The sequence below is a fragment of the Myotis yumanensis genome, unplaced genomic scaffold (genome assembly GCF_028538775.1).
Source record: "Myotis yumanensis isolate MYYU_CA2020_CCGP unplaced genomic scaffold, mMyoYum1.0.hap1 SCAF_6, whole genome shotgun sequence".
Lineage (NCBI taxonomy): Eukaryota > Metazoa > Chordata > Mammalia > Chiroptera > Vespertilionidae > Myotis > Myotis yumanensis.
The window spans coordinates 84,637,938-84,655,516 of NW_027223757.1; the positions used below are offsets into that span (position 1 = coordinate 84,637,938).

A 17,579-nucleotide genomic window follows, 5' to 3' on the forward strand; every position below is an offset into this window, starting at 1 on the left:
TCCCCTCCTGGGGCTGGGGCTGCCCCGTGGCTGTGGTGAGAGATGCTGCATTCCCAGACTGCCACTCAGAGCCCCCTGCGCCCCCTCGATAGGGCCTGGGAAACATCAAAGCCGGCCCTGAGGGGCCCTCTGTCCTGACGTCAGCTCACAGCAGGTCCTGGTTAGCGCTTGGCTGGGGCAGACTTTAGATGTTACAAAAGGCAGGGAGAGCAGCCACCAGGCCTTCTCCAAGCCCCAGGGCCCGCTGAGCCCACAGCTGGGCCACGAGGCTCCGCGTGCAGGAGGCTGGCCCAGGGCTGTGGCATCCACATTTGCTGAGAAGGCAGAGTGAGGTGTGCCTGGTCTGGCCACTTACACGGCTTTCAGGAGAGGTCAGCTGTCCTGTCGGGGGAAAGAGGCAGGAGACTTAAGAGGCAGACCAAGGACCCGGGCAGAAACACCAGGCTCCCGAAAAAGCAGGGCTGGGAAGTGAAGACCTCTTCAGAAGCTTCGGCTGAAATGAAGGACAGCTACGACAGTGGAGGAGGAAGGCTTTGGGGGATGAGGTGGTACCGGCCTCAAGGCGGTACAGTCACCAGCACATTCCTGTCCCGGTACTACCTCTAGCCTGAGGATGCCCCCAGAGCTGTGGTCTAGGGAAAACCTTTGGTGGAACACTGTCATGGGCTTCCCAAAGCCGCCTCCTCGTCCCTGGTCCGGCCACACCATCTACGAATCACGCCTTCTACACACAGGACCTCACAGAACACACAGCGATGGGCTCCCTGAGGCGGCTCGCTCAGGGTAGCAGCTGTGATGCTGCCCAACAGCCCTGCCACCCCCTCACAATGCCAACTTCGCCTGGCCTCTCCCCTTGCACTGAAATGGGGACCCAGCCCTACCACTCAGACGGTGAGGCTAGGTGGATGCACACAGTCAAAAGCCCATAGCACAGCTCGGGGCACACAGGAGGTAGGGGGCCGCCCCGCTGGGCACAGTGGGTGCAAGCAGCCCCCGCAATGACAGGCAGCAGAGCCAGCTGCCCACATGTGGTGCTGACCCCAACGAGGCTGGAGCGGCAAATACCCAATAAGGGCATTTTCCAAGCCGTTTTCTCGGCTCCCCAACAGCCATCGATATGCAGACACTCACTCTGCCGGAGCCCTGGCCCCAGCCCCCTGAGAAAGGGCTGTGTGGGCAGCAGCCCAACTCCCGCTCCCGCCCCCAGCACGCATCTGGTCTGGTGCCTGCCCTCGCTGCTGCTCTCTGGGCTCCAGGCCCAGTCCACCCATGTGTGTATATGTGTGCGTGTGCGCGCACACATATGTGTAAACATGATTTTATAGAGAGCAGAGAGCAACAGGAAGTTTTTCTGCTCTGAAGTAATTTTAGCTTTAGTCCAAGTATCCATCTGGGCCACTCAGCGACCCATGTCTCGAGCTGTCCTCCGAGCCTGAAGAAAACACCCCCCCAGGACACTGCAGAGGCCCAGGACCTGCCAGCTTGACCAGCTGATCTTATCTGCCCTCTCTCTGTCCCTCTTAGGAAAGAAACCCTATGCTTTAAACAGATGCCTTAGCACCAGGCTGAGATACCAAGATGACCCTGGTTGGCCCTGGAATGGGCATTCTGCAGATTCTGTGTGATCAAGTGAGTGACCGTGGCCTCTCCCACGCACGAGGCCAACCAGCCACAGGACAGTGGCTGACCCCTCCACACCTCAGACCCAGTCCTGGCTGCAGGGCCCGGGGCTCCGTGAGGAACTTCCTGATGCCTGGCTGCCCGCCGAGAGCCCCGGCCTCGGTGGCTCCTGGTGGGGCACACAGATCCCTGAGGGAGAGGTTGGCCAACTTCCTGTGCCCTGTCTGGGGCGGAGCATCAGGGCACAGGCCAGGAGAGGCTGCCCTCAACCAGAGGCACAAATGCGCCAGTCAGGAGAGGGGCCCCGAGGACTCCCACCCACAGGAGGACAGCCCTCCTCACAAGTCCCCTCCAGCTGGAAACTCTAGGGGCACCGAGTGAGGCCCCCCCTGCCCACTCCTCCTCCCCGAGGGACCCGTGCACGTGGCACAGACCCTTGGCCTTCAGGGGTCTAACCGGCACACTTTCAGGGGCTCTGGAGCCACTCACAGGTCCGTGGCCCAGAGGCATTTGGAAGTTTCTGGAGAAACAAATCACGGCAGGAACAAGTCCCCTGGATGGACAGCAGGCCCAGTCATCCCCCACGTTCACCCAGGTCGATAGAAACACAAATGCTGGATGGGACTGGCGGGCTCGGGCACCCAGAACGTCCCCCTCCGTTACCACCAGCACCGACACACTGCCTGTGGCTTAGGCACCTGCAAACACACGGATACGCCCAGAGCATTAGGTTCAGAGGGTCGCTGAGAATCAACCCCAGCTGGCCCCGCGATCCAGAGCGGAGCACGAGCTCTGTCCCCCTTCTGTCTTTCCAACGTCTACAAAAGGCCTCAGGTCTGCTGACAGGCGCCCCCGCGGCCTCCGCACACTGTACAGCCCTGGCTCTCAGCGACGCAGGAGGGAGCAGAGCCAGGGGCCCAGCTGAGTGTTCCTGTCCTGGGATTTAACTGTAAATATCTGGAGAGGCTCCCACATCCGGATTAGAGGAACAGAACAAAGTCACCAGGGATTAGGGCAGAAACAAGCGAGTGGGCCAGCTCCTCTACCTTAGATGAAAACCACAGCTCAGGCCTGGCCTGCTCACTCCTGGGAGGCCCTGGAGGCGGAGACCTTGTGTCCAATGGCACCTGGGCCCAGGGGGACACACGTGGCAGCTGGAGATGTGGCTTCAGATGCTCCCCAGCCGGCAGCCACACTACCCGACCCCAGCAGAGCCAGCCTGTCTTCCATGGGGCGAGAGGGCCATGCCCGGGACACACCTCTCACCCTCAGGAACCCTGCCATGGCTGCCAGGTCTCCGAGGGAGCAGCAACGAATGAAAAACACAGCCAGAAATAAATAAATAAGTAACCCAGCCAGGGTGAGGCTGTGCGATCTTGCAGAAGGAACACAGGGCTGGGGGACCTGGATTCCAGTTTCAACACAACCACTAACAAATGGAGTGGCCCTGGCATCAGCACCTCCTGCCCCCACCAGCCAGGCAGTTTTATTATCTGTAAAATCAGAGAAATAAGAGGATGAGACTGGACAGCCACTGAGACCTAACACTGGGTTCACTGCAACGATCCTCAGAGGCAGTTACAGAAACAAAGGGCTTACTCCCCGAGTCCCCTCCCTGCCCCCCGTCCCCCCCCGCCCCGTCCCAAGAGCCCAAGCAGCCACCCCCGGAAGGGATTAAAGTGATGCTATAAATGGCAGGTGTGCGGGTTGGAGGCAGCTGGGGCTTGCAGACAGGGACCCAGCACAAGCTGCTCCCATTCCTGTGGCTCCCTAGGAGACCCTGCCTCTTCCTTGGCCACACACTTGCACTGACAGCTCACTGCCTGCACCATCCAGAATATCCCTACCTGTGCCATGACTGAGCGCTGTATCCCCCAAGCTGGACTGTGGGCTTGAGGGGAGAGCAGACATTCGTGCCCAGCGTAGTACGGCTGTGCTCTTCAGAGTGCCTGGGCCACAGAGTGGGCACCCTGCAAGCCTTCCGGGGGGAATAAAGTCACCACGTGACCTCAATTCACAACAGCTAAGATTCGAAACAGCCTAAGTGCCCATCAGCAGATGAGTGGATTAGAAAACTATGGAACATCTACACAATGGAATACTATGCTGCAGTAAAAAAGAAGGAACTCTTACCATTTGCAACAGCATGGATGGACCTGGAGAGCATCATGCTAAGCGAAATAAGCCAGTCAGAGAAAGATAAATATCACATGATCTCACTCATTTGTGGAATATAATGAACAACATAAAGTGATGAACAAAAATAGAACCAGAGTCACAGACGCATCAAACAGACCGTCCAACCTATGAGGGAAGGCGGGGGGTGGGGTTGGGGGGGTTGGGGAAAGAGATCAACCAAAGGACTTGTATGCATGCATATGAACATGACCAATGGACACAGACCAGGGGCGTGAGGGCATGTGCTGGGGGGGGGGGGGGGGGTGGTGGTGGTCAGGAATAGGTCAATGGGAGAAAAAGGAGACTTACGTAATACTTTAAATAATAAAGAATTTAAATTTTTTTTAAAAAGAGTCTATGTGACTTGAAATCTTGTTCTACATCCGTTATCCAATCTTAGACACCTTAATTGTCCTCTCTGGGTCTCAGTTTCCGCACCTGGAAATGGCAGCCTTGAAACTGATTTTAGTGATTCTTTCTCAGGCCCCTAACCGTGGTCGGCAAACCGCGGCTCGTGAGCCACATGCGGCTCTTTGGCCCCTTGAGGGTGGCTCTTCCACAAAATACCACGTATGGGAATGTACGTACAGTGCGATTGAAACTTTGTGGCCCATGCGCAGAAGTCGGTATTTTGTGGAAGAGCCGGTATTTTGTGGAAGAGCCACCCTCAAGGGGCCAAAGAGCCGCATGTGGCTCGCGAGCCGCGGTTTGCCAACCACTGCCCTAAGATATTCAAATGAAACGCACATCTGGTACAGACCAATAAAAGTCTGCATGTTTCTGAGTGAAGTAAAAAACCCCAGAAGTTCCAGGGGGGAATGGACCTCAGATGGAAATGTCCTTCGACAGGGTGATCCCCGAGGTGTCCAAAGGCCTGGTGTAGGGGGCCGGGGAGTGGCTCTGGACTGGAACCGCCAGGGAGAACCAGTTCTCGCCACATTCTATGCCTTGGGGTAGATCCATCCTCAGCCCCGAGAAGGAGGGACAGACAGAGAGACAGAGACAGCAGCCAGCTGTCTCCTGAAGACGCCAGCACATCGTAGACAAACCGATGGGGCTGCTGGGCTGCGACTGGGAACTGAGCCAGCAGCTCAACCCCAGGAAGACTCAGGACGCTCAGCGGGAGCGCTCAGGGAGTCCAGCGGGGGCGAGGGGGCGAGGGGTCACCCCGAGAAGGTGGAAGGGGATTCCCTGTGGGCACCGCTGCCTTTCATTATAGGGGTCCCGACGCAGGGCCCAACCAGGCCTGACTCCCAGGTGCGGTGGTGAGGGCTCTGGGAGACCACAGCGAGAACAGCAGGGCGCTCAGGCCCCGCACGAGCTTCCCATGGTCCTTCCTGTGGAGGCTGAGGGCAAACTAAATGACAGCCTGGGGTCCACTACCTTGGTCCAGTACTGGCTGGGCCAAGTCTTAGTTAATTAATTTTCATGACAAGCTCAGAAAACTCTGTGAGTCCCCGTTTTCTGAGCTCCTGTTACCCATCTTTGCATCACCACCCCTCAGAGACTGATAAGACAGTGAGCACAGACCCCAGACCTAACCAGAGTGGTCACAGACGTTCACCCCAAATTCCCTGTGGAAGGGAGAATATGGCTTCCTGCCCTTTAGGGGGAGTGGCCTCACCTACATTTAATGAGGAAAGTCCACCCCTGGACCCGCTCTGTCCAATATGGTAGCCACTAGCCACGTGGGGCTATTTAAATTCAACAATTAAAATGAAACAAAACTGCCCTAACCGGTTTGGCTCAGTGGATAGATAGAGCATCGGCCTGCGGACTGAAGGGTCCCAGGTTCGATTCCGGCCAAGGGCATGTACCTTGGTTGTGGGCACATCCCCAGGGAGTGTGCAGGAGGCAGCTGATCTATGTTTCTCTCTCATCGATGTTTCTAACTCTCTATCCCTCTCCCTTCCTCTCTGTAAAAAACCAATAAAATATATTTAAAAAAATGAAACAAAACTGAAAGTTCATCTCCTCGGTCACACGAGCCACACCTCAAGTGCTCAGGCGCCCGTACTGAACAGTGCAGACACGGGACACTTCCACCCCGCAGAGTCCTCCCGGACCGGCTGCCCCAGCTCCTCTGACCACGTGCTGCGGCCCTGCCACCGGCACCTGACTTCTAATCCAAAGAACCCTCGCCACAGGCCAGCCTCATTCGACAGAGGACACTGGAGTCGAGGCAGGGCCAGTCAACGCAGGGCCAGAACTGTCCCTGGGTCTGCCCGGCTCCTGCGACTACTGAGGCCACACTGGCTGCTTCTCATCGCTTTCCCTTACTCTTCCCCAACAGGTCTGTCGGGTTTAATGTAAAACCTCCCCTTGTATGTGCTCTGGCAAAATGTGATTGTTGTTCACCGGCAGGTATCCTGCCCTATGTCAATCGTCTTGTATTCTCTCTCCCTCTGCTTCTCACTGTCACCCGTTTGGCACTATCACGTGAAGATCCTTCCCTGTGGCCGTCACCTACATCCCGCTCTCCCCTCAAAAGATGAACACACTGCTGGGTTTGGGAGGGTGGGGGAGGAACAAATGAATCTTTTAAACACAAGGATGTGGCTGAACATAGCTGTCCACAGTCTGAACATCAGTCTTTGGGCCTCCAGCCTCCTCTCTGTGCCCCCAGCACCCTGCCCTGGCCTTCGCAGCACACCTCACCCCACAGTCTGTTTCCCCCACGCATCTGGTATCGTCAGAGACTGGTGAGACAGACAGACAGACAGACAGACACACACACACACACACACACACACACACACACGTTCTCCTGTTCTCCTCCCTCCTCCCCACAAACCCCAAAAAGTCACTGAAGAGGCTGGACCTCAGCTGGTTTCAAAGGGATGAGAGAAAAAAAGCCAGCCTCATACTTTTAAGTTTAGAAGTTGCTGTGCAAACCACTTCCCGAGCAGACAAGAGTGGGGAATGTGAGGAAATCACTCTGCTATGTGTGATGTGGGCAGCACCAGCCACTCAGGGCCTGTGGCAGCCACACACCCAGTGACACGCGGCGACGCTTAGCACATGTGCAGGAGGCCGACAGTGCCCCCTGGCAGCCTGGGGGAGACGCCCTCGGACAACACGCTCAACGGCCTGGCTGTCTGTCCCTCCCTTCGGGGCCAGATATGAGGCAGGGCCCAGGAGTCCGAACTAGACCCCATCTTCGAAATGCCCAGCCCCCAACCTTCCTTTCTTTCCTTCTCCACCTGTCTCACCAACAGCTGCTTCTGGAAACCAACCCTGCTCTCCAGGGAGGGATCTTAGAAAGGGATGCTCTAGGCTTTAGGGCTCAGCCTGAGACACAAAGATAAGGATCCAGAGACAAGGGTGCTCTCCTGGAATCTAGTCTGCTGGGGCTGGGGGATGAAGGCGGGGGAAGATATCTTGTGGTTGACATCCAACTACCGCAGCCATGATCACTGCTCAAATATTACTCAGATGTACTGGAGTCTGGCCCGGTGTCGCGGGGTGAGGGGGCGCCAGTGGAGAGAGGAGGAGGTGGAAGGCAGGCCAGATGCTTACGTAGAGTCAAACCATCAGACGCTTCCTAGACCCTTATAAACCTCATTTTATTGCTTAAAATATAAACTTCCTAATAAGGCAAAACTAACTTTATTCTTTTGTTTAATCTTTTAATTGCATTACTAATGATTTGTCCCTTTGGTTTTTTTTTTAAAGAAAATAACCAAAAAAAGAGTCACGTGTTTTTTTTTTAAAAAGATCAGCTGTTTAGAAAAAGCACTCTGGATAAAAAGACGCCAAAGTAAGTATTTCAACCTCCAAATCAATAACAAAGATGAAAAAAAAACCACACAAATTGATGAATAACAGAAACGATTTCTTGTAAGTTATTTTTAAAAGCACCAAAAACTTGCAACTCATCACCAGATGCTTAAAGCCTAGGGATAACTGACTCTGGGGGGTTAAATGTTATAAAACATAAAGCACAAATAGCTGCAGGGGGAAAAAAGCCCCTCCGAGCGGCTGATGTAATACTGAATGGAATAGCCAAACAGAAAAAAAGACACAAAGACCTAAAGTTTATTTCATGCCTATTCTGAGATCTTTAAGTCAGGATCTGGAAGGCAACAAACAAGATCTGACTTCACTTAAGTCTGGAACGGGCTGTCCCTCCACGGCAAGAGGTGCCTCTGACAGGCCTTCAAGTCCGGGGTGCAGGGGAGGGACACAGACAAGCAGGCTACGCGATACAAAGGGACACGCAGACTGAGTGACTGACTGCATGGCCAACAGAGAGGTCTACAGAGAGACGGCCACACACAGAGGAAGACTACTAACTGACAGACAGAGGGAGATCAACAGACTAAGAAAGAAAGAGATACCAGCAGAGAAAGACCGGATCTGACCGACAGAGGGAGAATGTGAGAGATCAACAGGCAGAGACACAGAGATAAACTGAGAGACAGAGATAGAGCAACGTAGAGTCATAGAGATCCAGAGAAAGGGTTAAGAAAGACAATGAGAACCCTAGCCGGTTTGGCTCAGTGGATAGAGCGCCAGCCTATGGACCGAAGGGTCCTGGGTTCAATGCCGGTCAAGGGCACGTACCTAGGTTGCAGGCTCCTCCCCACCCGGGCCTTGGGAAGGGTGCGTGCAGGAGGCAACCAATCGATGTGTTTCTCTCATATCGATATTTCTCTCTGCCTTTCCCTCTCTCTGAAAATCAATGGAAAAATATCCTCGGGTGAGGATTAAAAAAAGAAACAGAAAAAGACAATGGCATAGAGCACAAATGCCTTATTTGCACATACGGCTCCCACGCCTGTAGAGCAGGCACCAGCCCCACACTGGTCCCAGCCTCCCCAGCAGATCTGTCCCCATGTCTTCAGTAAGGAGTGCCCCCTCCATCCCCTCCCACCACCCTCTCCAGCAGCCGCAGGGGCTCAAAATTCAGACAGCCCCTGGCCACAGGCAACAAGGCAGGAACAAAAGGGTAGAGCTAGCCTGCAGGTGGGAGATCTGGGGGAGCAGGAGGAGAGGGGAGGGGGCTCTACAGATACCAAATTCAGATCATCAGTAATGGAGAGCCCTCAAATTAGAGGCTCCTGGTAAATAATTCACCAGGAAAAGTACAGTACCTTCCCCAGGCTCATCCATTATTCACCAAGATAAATGTACCATATTGTTATACTTCCTGACATCTAAAAATGGTCTGAGCCATTAGGCCAGGAGCAAGAAGACAGCGGGGCCATTTCCACCCAACTTTTCCAGAACCCCTGACCCAGCAGTCCTGCGACTTTTGGAACTCAGTCTTGCTCCTCACACAAGGGCAAAGCATTCACCTTCCAGCAAGGGCCAGGCCTGGGCTTGGACCGTAAGGACCTCGAGCAGGCCCCCACACAGCCCTCAAGAGCCCAGGGCCAGGTCAGAGCCGTGTCCCGAACAAAACCCCCATGGGCACCAAACCCCAAAGGTTCTGGTCCTCTCAGTGAGAAGAGAAACGGCATACACTTTGCACCTGTCTAGGGCAATTCTGTTCCTAGAAGGTTCAAAGCGTTTGACTTTGATGCCACAGGAGTGACAGCTACCAAAGGCAGGAAGAACGGCATCCTAGACCCGGCTCTGTACAAGTCACTCTGTCCTTCAGGCCTTCCTTTCCCGCAGGTAACACCAGCTCGCTGCTCTTCATCCTGCGGGGCTTTGACAAGGATGAGGAGCTTGAAGAGCTACACATCGTGAAGGCCCTGGCCCACATCATTCAGGCAGGATGGAGACGGGACCAGAGCTCAGGGTCCAGTCTGACCACCTGCACGCAAAGTCTACCCTCCCACTTACCAACTTGGGCAAGTTGTTTATCCCTTTGTTGCTTCCATTCCTGTACCTATGAAATAGTGCCAATAACAGTATCTACCAAGTAGGCTTGTGAAAAGCAAATACACAAGTTGACAAACGTAGCATGCTTGGAAAGGGCCTGGCATGTATTCAGGACTACGTGAGTGGACTCTTAGCCATTCTTTATTGTCATTGCTACATTGGAGCTGCTTATTTTTTTTTTTTTAATCTTTTATGAACTACATCTCATCACAGCCACCTGTTACCCAATAAAGGACTTTGCTGGCATTCCTCTCATGCAGGCCATTCAGAGCTGCAGAGAGGCCTGTTTGATTTGCCACTCACCTAATCTTTCCCATCTTGGTGTAGTGGTTCTCTCGGAACAGACCCTCCGGTCTAAACTTCGTCCCACTGCTGCCCGACAGAGCCTCGGAGCCACCGGTCACTGGATGTACCTAACATGGGGCTCTACAGCTCAAGGGTTGCTACCCCGTGTTGGTGAAGCTCTGCGGTGTGGCTGCTGATGGCTGGGAGCTTTGCATGCTGCTGCCCGCTGCCCTAAGGGCCCCCAGCAGCGCCCAGATTAGCAGTTGTTCATACTTCCATTCACTCCCCTCCAAAAGCTTCTCAAATCACTTTCAATACGAACAAGAGTCAGAGTGAGTGTCTGGTGACAATGGATCCAGACCACCCTGGTATGAGGCAGGCCTCTCTCTGGCCTCACGGAACACAACTGTAGGGGGAGGGGAGGGGAGTCCAGTGGATGTTCACGTACCAATTCACATCTGGAGATAACCATTAGGCTTCAGCTTTCTGACCCTATAAGACCCCAACAAGAGACAACTGGAAAATTCTACGCTTTGTCAAGGAAAATTCCTGACTACATACAATAGAAGTTGTAAGCAAGTCTCAACGGTAAACGACAAATTAGGAAAATTATTTCCAGCAATTGACAGAAGTGGGGTTGCTGGCCTTCCTATCTAGTTACAAATCCATCATAATAACTACTAAATTCTAGCAGTAACATGATCTAAACAACATGACGAGTCCTCAAAACAAATGTAAATGATTAATAAATATAAGAAAATGTTCTGATGCATTAGTAACACAAGCAATGCAAATTAGAACAAGCTATTCTGCCTGTCCGATGAACGCCAAGAATTTAAAAATAACTCAACACTGGCAAGTCTATGGAGAAAATGGTCCTCAAGCTTTGCTGATGGGGGTGTAAATTCTCATAGTTCCCTTCTGGAAAGTGATTTAGTAAAATTGTACCAATATCTTAAAAATTCATGCCCTTCCTCCCTGGAGAAGGGCCTGATTCCAGGTCTGCGGCAGGAAATGAGATGAGCCTGGGACATCTTATCCTACAAGGAAATGAGCAAAGACTAGCAGGGTCACGTCAAAGGTTCAGGGCCAGCGTGAAGAGGCTCCCCTGGGCCCAAGGCAGGGCCACTTAAGCATCCACAAGGATAATGACCACACCAACTTAAACACATCAAGGAAGTTTAAAGTCCATGGCATTCATAATGATGATGTGTCTTGTTTTTTTCAATCCTCACCCAAGAATATGTTTATTGGTGTTAGAGAGAGGAAAGGAGAGGGAGAGAGAAACACGGACATGAGAAAGAAACACGGATCGGTTGCCTCCTGTACGCGCTCTGACTGTGGATCAAACCTGTAACCTTTTGGTGTAAGGGATGACACTCCAACCAACTGAGCTATGCGGCCAGGGCAATGGTATTAATTTTCTTTAAATATGTGTGTGCGCTTTTATTGATTTTAGAGGGAGAAGGACGGAGAAGGAGAGAGAAACATCGATGAGAGACAACCATCGATCCACTGCCCCCCGCATGCCCACTCCTGGGGGCCGAGCCCTAAATCAGCAGACCCTGACCAGGAATTGAACGCATCACCTCTTGGTGCATCAGACAACACTCAACCAACTGAGCCGCACCAGCCAGGGCAATAATGTTTTTCTAAATTTAAAAAAAAGCCCAAAGTCTTCCATTGGTCACCACTGAAGGAGGCTAGAAAACCACATCATTATTTTAAAAACTGGTAAAGAATCAGGCACTTATTTTCCTTTTCGTGCGCAGCTATACCTCATGGTAACCAAACAGTGCGTGAGGGGAGGCTTGTCTTTATAGAAGTCTCCTCGCTGATAAACAGGAACTTCACCATTTTACAACCCTTAATGAAATAGTGCATCTAGCAATGGTTGTTTATGGCTGCTATATTCCAGAGAGAACCAGATGTGTGTCTACTGAGGGGTGCACACATGGGGGAAAAAATCAACTCTGAACCTCATGAAGTCTCTACATCTAAGTCTCATTATTAAAAAGTTTAAGAAGCTTTCCAGAACAAACTTGGAAAACAAGGAAGAAGCTAGATAACAACATGCCACCAACTAAAACAAGTGTGAATACAGATTCTGTGTCTTCTATTGCTCCCACAGTTATTAAAACCGAGTGTTTATCATTTCATGTACTTACAACCTGTCTTCCTGACTAGATTCTAAGCTCCCTGAGGACAGGGCTGGTCTCACACTCATCCCCCCACTGCAGGTGCTCGGGAAACACCAGCGGGTCTGCAGAGGTTTTACTGAGCCAGATACATGGCCCCATTACCCCTGCAAGATGTGGAATGAGCCCTAGCCGGCTTGGCTCAGTGGATAGAGCATCAGCCTGTGGACTGAAGGGTCGTGGGTTCGATTCTGGTCAAGGGCATATGCCTGGGTTGTGGGCTCGATCCCCAGTAGGGGGCGTGCAGGAGGCAGTTGATCAATGATTCTCTCTCATCATTAATGTTTCTCTCTCTCTCCCTCTCCCTTAATCTCTGAAATCAATAAAAATATATATATTTTTTAAAAATGTGGAATGAGCAGAGGGTCACAAAGCCCAATATGGGATCCCGGTAGGCACTTACATTAATTATCATTATTAATTCAACAAACGTTTATTTAGCGCCTACTACTGCCAAGTACTCTGCAAGACACAATTACTATTTTTAATCACCTCAGTTTAGTGGGGGAGTTAGATATATAAACATGTACAGGATTATAATAATAGTTAACACTTACTGACCACTTAACTAGTCACCAGGCACTATTCAAAGAGACTTAACCATATTAGCTTGTTAATGCGTCTAAACACCCAGTTAAGTAGGTACCATGATCCCCAGTATGCAGATGAGGAAACTGAGGCACAGGGAGGTGAAGCTACCTGCTCACACAGCTGGTAAGCGACAAATGCAGGATTCAACCCTCTTGGCTCCAGAGGGAAGCTATGGCAATCATCAGGCTTTACCACTTTATCACTCGGTGTGGTGGTGGGTGCACAAGACAAAATCGGGGGTGGGAGGGGGGCGCGGGGGCAAGAAAGCATCCTGGGAGAAGGCCCTTCAAAACAAGGGTTTAAGAAGGAATGGGGCTTGCCGGGCGAAGTGGCTGAGCTGGTTGAACAGTGTCCTGTGCACCGAAAGGTTGTGGGTTCAATTTCCGGTCAGGGCACATGTCTGGGTTGCGGATTTGATTCCCAGTCAGGGCAAGTCGGTGGGGAGACAGCGGATCAATGTTTCTCTCTCTCCATCAATCTCTTCCCCCCCACCCCCACCCCCCGCCCCTTAAGTGTATCCTCAAGTGAGGATTTAAAAACAAAAAATAGAAGAAGGAATGGGGCTTCCGAGTAGAACAAGACAGACGCACAAAGATAAAGCATGGCCAGAGAATGCCAGGTATTCAGGATGCTCAGAGTTTCAGGGGTGATGAGGGGAAACACAGCAAAAGGCAAAGGAGGGGGAGACAAAGGAGGTGAGATACAAACTTAATCTGATAAGCTGTCCCCTGACAAAAAAAAAAAAAAAAATTTCCCAGGAGGTGGCTGTTAGGGTAGAAAATGGACTAAAGAAGCTTTGCCATGCAGAGAACAGCGGCCAATCACAGATGCATTATTATGGGAAACTGACATACCTGTTCTATTCGTTTCCTAGAGCTGCTCCAACAAACTACCATAACTGGGTGGGATTAAAACAACAGAAGTGTATTCTCTCACGGTTCTGGAGGCTGGAAGCTGGAAATCAAGGCATCGGCAGGCTTGGTTCCTACAGAGGCTCCGAGGGACTGTCTGTTCCATGCCTCTCTCCCTGATCCTGGCGGTTGCCGGCAATCCTTGGGGATTCATGGCTAGTAGAGACATCACTGCAATCTCTGCCTCCACCCTCACAAGGTCACCTTCCCTGTGTGTGTCTGTGTCTCTTCTTGTAATGACACCCCCCATCGATGACATATGCTTGGAGCCCACCTTCATGACCTAAGGATTACATCTGCAAAGCCCCTATTTCCAAATAAGGTCAAATAGACTGGCAACAGGACTTAGGGCTGCAACGTAACCTTTTGGGGGACACCATTCAACCCATTACACCTGCTAGCCTGCAACCTGCTTTTTCCACAGCACAGTTAACCGCAGCTATCTTTCCAAGTCTGGCCACGTGGTCCTAGCCTATTCATTTCAACTGCTGTGCATTATTGCACTGTACCAGTGACCCATAACTATTTGTCAAACACCCTAATGGATATTCAGATAGTTTTAAATATTCTGCCATTACAAACAATGCTCCAACGGAACCTCTCTGTATAGAACTTATGCACATGGGTAATGGAAGTGTTTCTGTAGGATGGCTTCCTAGAAACAGAATTCCCCCTGGACCAAATACAATTTCAAGTTTTTGGTAAGTGATAAATTGCTCTCTATAAAGGTTGCGCCAATTTATGCTTCCTTACCAACACTGGTATTTATTAACCTCTGTCAATCTGAAAGACATAAAATAATACTTTGTTTTAATGTGGTTTGTTGGAGACAGTTTGCCCTTTAACAAGATAAAGCAATCTTTCATATTTTTACTGGTTAGCTGAATTCCTTATCGTCCGTTTTCTGTTCAACTTCCTTGCCTATCATTTCCTTGTTTATTTTTATTGTTTACCTTATTAGTTTGTAATCAACAAGATCAGGAATATAAAGCCTTTTCTGCATTACGTGTTGCAATTTCCTCGGAGAATGGTCATTAAGTTACTGAATTCAGCCTACTATGTGCCAGGCGCCGTTCTAAGTGCTGGAATACAGCAGTGAACGGCCTTGAAGGCTCCTGTTCTCAACTGTTACTTAACCTCTCACAAGAAAATGTAATTGCACATGATTTAGGGCAACAGATAGGAAGCAAATTTCCCCCTTGGGTGCAGAATTGCCTTAAAATTAATTTAAATACCGTCCTGCTTGGATCCATTTGAGAGTCTTCTGGGGGAAATCTACTCTATGTTCCAGCTGTCCTGGAAGCATCTACAAAGGAGCAGTGTGGTTCCGGAAGGTGGGACTAGGAATAGCTGCCAGGCAGCTGCTCCTTTCCCTGCAGCCACACCCCCAAAAACCACACCCCCAGATGTCCAGGGTCTTCAGTGGTTAAGCCCCTGGAGTTCAGAGAGCAAAGGAAGTTTTAAGAAGCAGTAAGTCTTCCCCATTCCAGTAGAGGGGGTACCACTGGAGCCTCACCCCATCTCTTCCACAAGCCCCTGGGAGGGGTGATGTCTGATTGGGCATGTTCGGCTCTGACCCTACCCGCCCCCCCCCAACTACTTAGGGTGCAGATAGAACACATTTTATATAGGTAGCCTACACACACACACACACACACACACACACACGCACACACACACACAGGGATGATCAGACCAATTTATCCTCTTCAGATTAAAACTTTGTTCCTCGCCCTAGTCAGTTTGGCTCAGTGGATAGAGCATCAGCCTGTGGACTGAAGGGTCCCGGGTTTGAATCCAGTCAAGGGCACATGCCCAGGTGGCAGGCTTGATCCCCAATGGGGGGGGGGGGGGTGCAGGAGGCAGTTGATCAATGATTCTCTCTCATCATTGATGTTTCTATATCTCTCTCCCTTCCTCTCTGAAATCAATAAAAATATATATTTAAAAAATAAAATAAAAAACTTTATTCCTCAACCTAGCCTTTTTTTAAAATATATTTTATTGATTTTTTTACGGAGAGGAAGGGAGAGGAATAGAGAGTTAGAAACATCGATGAGAGAGAAACATTGATCAGCTGCCTCCTGCACACCCCCCACTGGGGATGTGCCCACAACCAAGGTACATGACCTTGACTGGAATCGAACCTGGGACCTTTCAGTCCGCAGGCCGACGCTCTATTCACTGAGCCAAACCGGTCAGGGCTCAACCTAGCCTTTATTCATAATAAAGGTGACACACTGATCTCCATCTGTCCAATTCCTGTGTCTGTTTTCTTTCCTCTCTGCCTCCATCAGTTTAAAATTCAGAGTGAAGGGTGATATTGACTGGCTCCCTCAACATAATTTCCATTATATTGCATTATGTCTGAGTATTTTATGGCTTTTTGTTGATTTTGTCAAGGGGATAAATGTTTCCATTGTATTTTCTAAAAGGTTAATTGCTGATAGATATTGATCCTTCTGGGTTTTGTGTAGTTTTTTATTTGGCCAAATGACTCCACTGTCTTATTGATTCTAGTGTTTTTCAGTTGATATTTGGGCTTCATGTGTCAAAAAAATTATACCATCAGCAAAGAACAATAACTTTATTTTGATTTTTGTTTCTTATAGTATTATTTCAGCTACAATTTCCAGAATGTTACATTGTAGTGACTTGACTGTTTTTTAAGATATGTTTTTATTGATTTTTAGAGAGAGAGGAAAGGTGAGGGAGAGAAACATCAATGTGAGAAAGAAACACTGATCAGTTGCTTCCCAAATGAGTCATGCTGGCCAGCACATGACTTGATTATTTTAATGAGAACAGTATATTTTCATCTTTAAATATAATATTAGCTGTGGTTTGAGATTTTTTTAAAATCAAGATGTTGCTGCCCGGTATATATCTATATTATAAAAGGCCAGTGGCCATAACGCCTGAACAACCAAACAACCGGTCACCAGGAGGTACATTGATTGGCCTCGCGGCACAGCGGCTCTTGGTCTTGTGGCGCGGCAGGAGGGAGTCTGGGTCCCGCGTGACTTTGAGCACTGAGCCTTTAGTGTATATATATATATAGATGTTGCCCTGTCAATTTTGCTCAATGGTCAGAGCACTGGCCCAAGGACTGAAGGGTCACGTGTTTGATTCCAGTCAAGAGCATTAACCTCAGTTGCAAACTGAAAGAGCACACCTAGCCCTGACCAGTTTGGCTCAGTGGCTAGAGCGTCGGCCTGTGGACCGAAGAGTCCCAGGTTCGATTCCGGTCAAGGACATGTACCTTGGTTGCGGGCACATCCCCAGTTGGGGGTGTACAAGAGGCAGCTGATTGATGTTTCTCCCTCATGGATGTTTCTAACTCTCTATCCCTCTCCCTTCCTCTCTGTAAAAAAATCAATAAAATGTATTTTTTTTTAAAAGAAAAGAAAGAGCACACCTAGTGTCCCAAGGAGATCCCAGGAAAAAGTTGAATATTCTGTTGAGACCCTCCCCTGAAACCTCTCCTAAAATTTCCACCTCCAAGAAAGAGATAAATACACTCAGGACAAGGGACACAGTGCCAGGAAAAGGGCCCAGTGTGTGCTCTCCCTCCAAGGAGCACGCCACTGCCACTCCCTCCCTCTCTTTCCCCCACAGGCACGTATCCCCTAACCTCTCAGGGGCCCAGTGAGATTTGCAACCAGGGGAGCAATGGGCAGCGGCGGCTCTTCCCGGGCTAACCCCCTGAACCTGTCCCAAGGCCCCCTTTTCTCTGACTTCTCAGTGAGCCGAAGCAGCCCAGCCTGGGCTCTCCTGTTGCTTCTCCGATGCCCTTCCTTGTTTCCCTGTCCTAAGTATATTTTTGCTGCCATCATGGACCCAATACCCTCTGGTTCAGTGCTGTGTAGCCCTTCCCTCTGGATATCCCTTCCCCCCACCTCCTTTTCCTTAAATAAATTCAATTCTTCTTTATTCACGGTCTGAGATGGCTATTTAGCCTGTC

The 17,579-nt window shown here is 50.5% G+C and overlaps 1 protein-coding gene across 1 annotated transcript in view; it reads right to left on the reverse strand.

Moving 5' to 3' along the window:
- The window catches only part of PTK7 (protein tyrosine kinase 7 (inactive)), a 60,679-nt gene that overhangs the window by 26,014 nt on the left and 17,086 nt on the right, over positions 1-17,579 (reverse strand). The gene's annotated exons all lie outside the window — the stretch shown is intronic.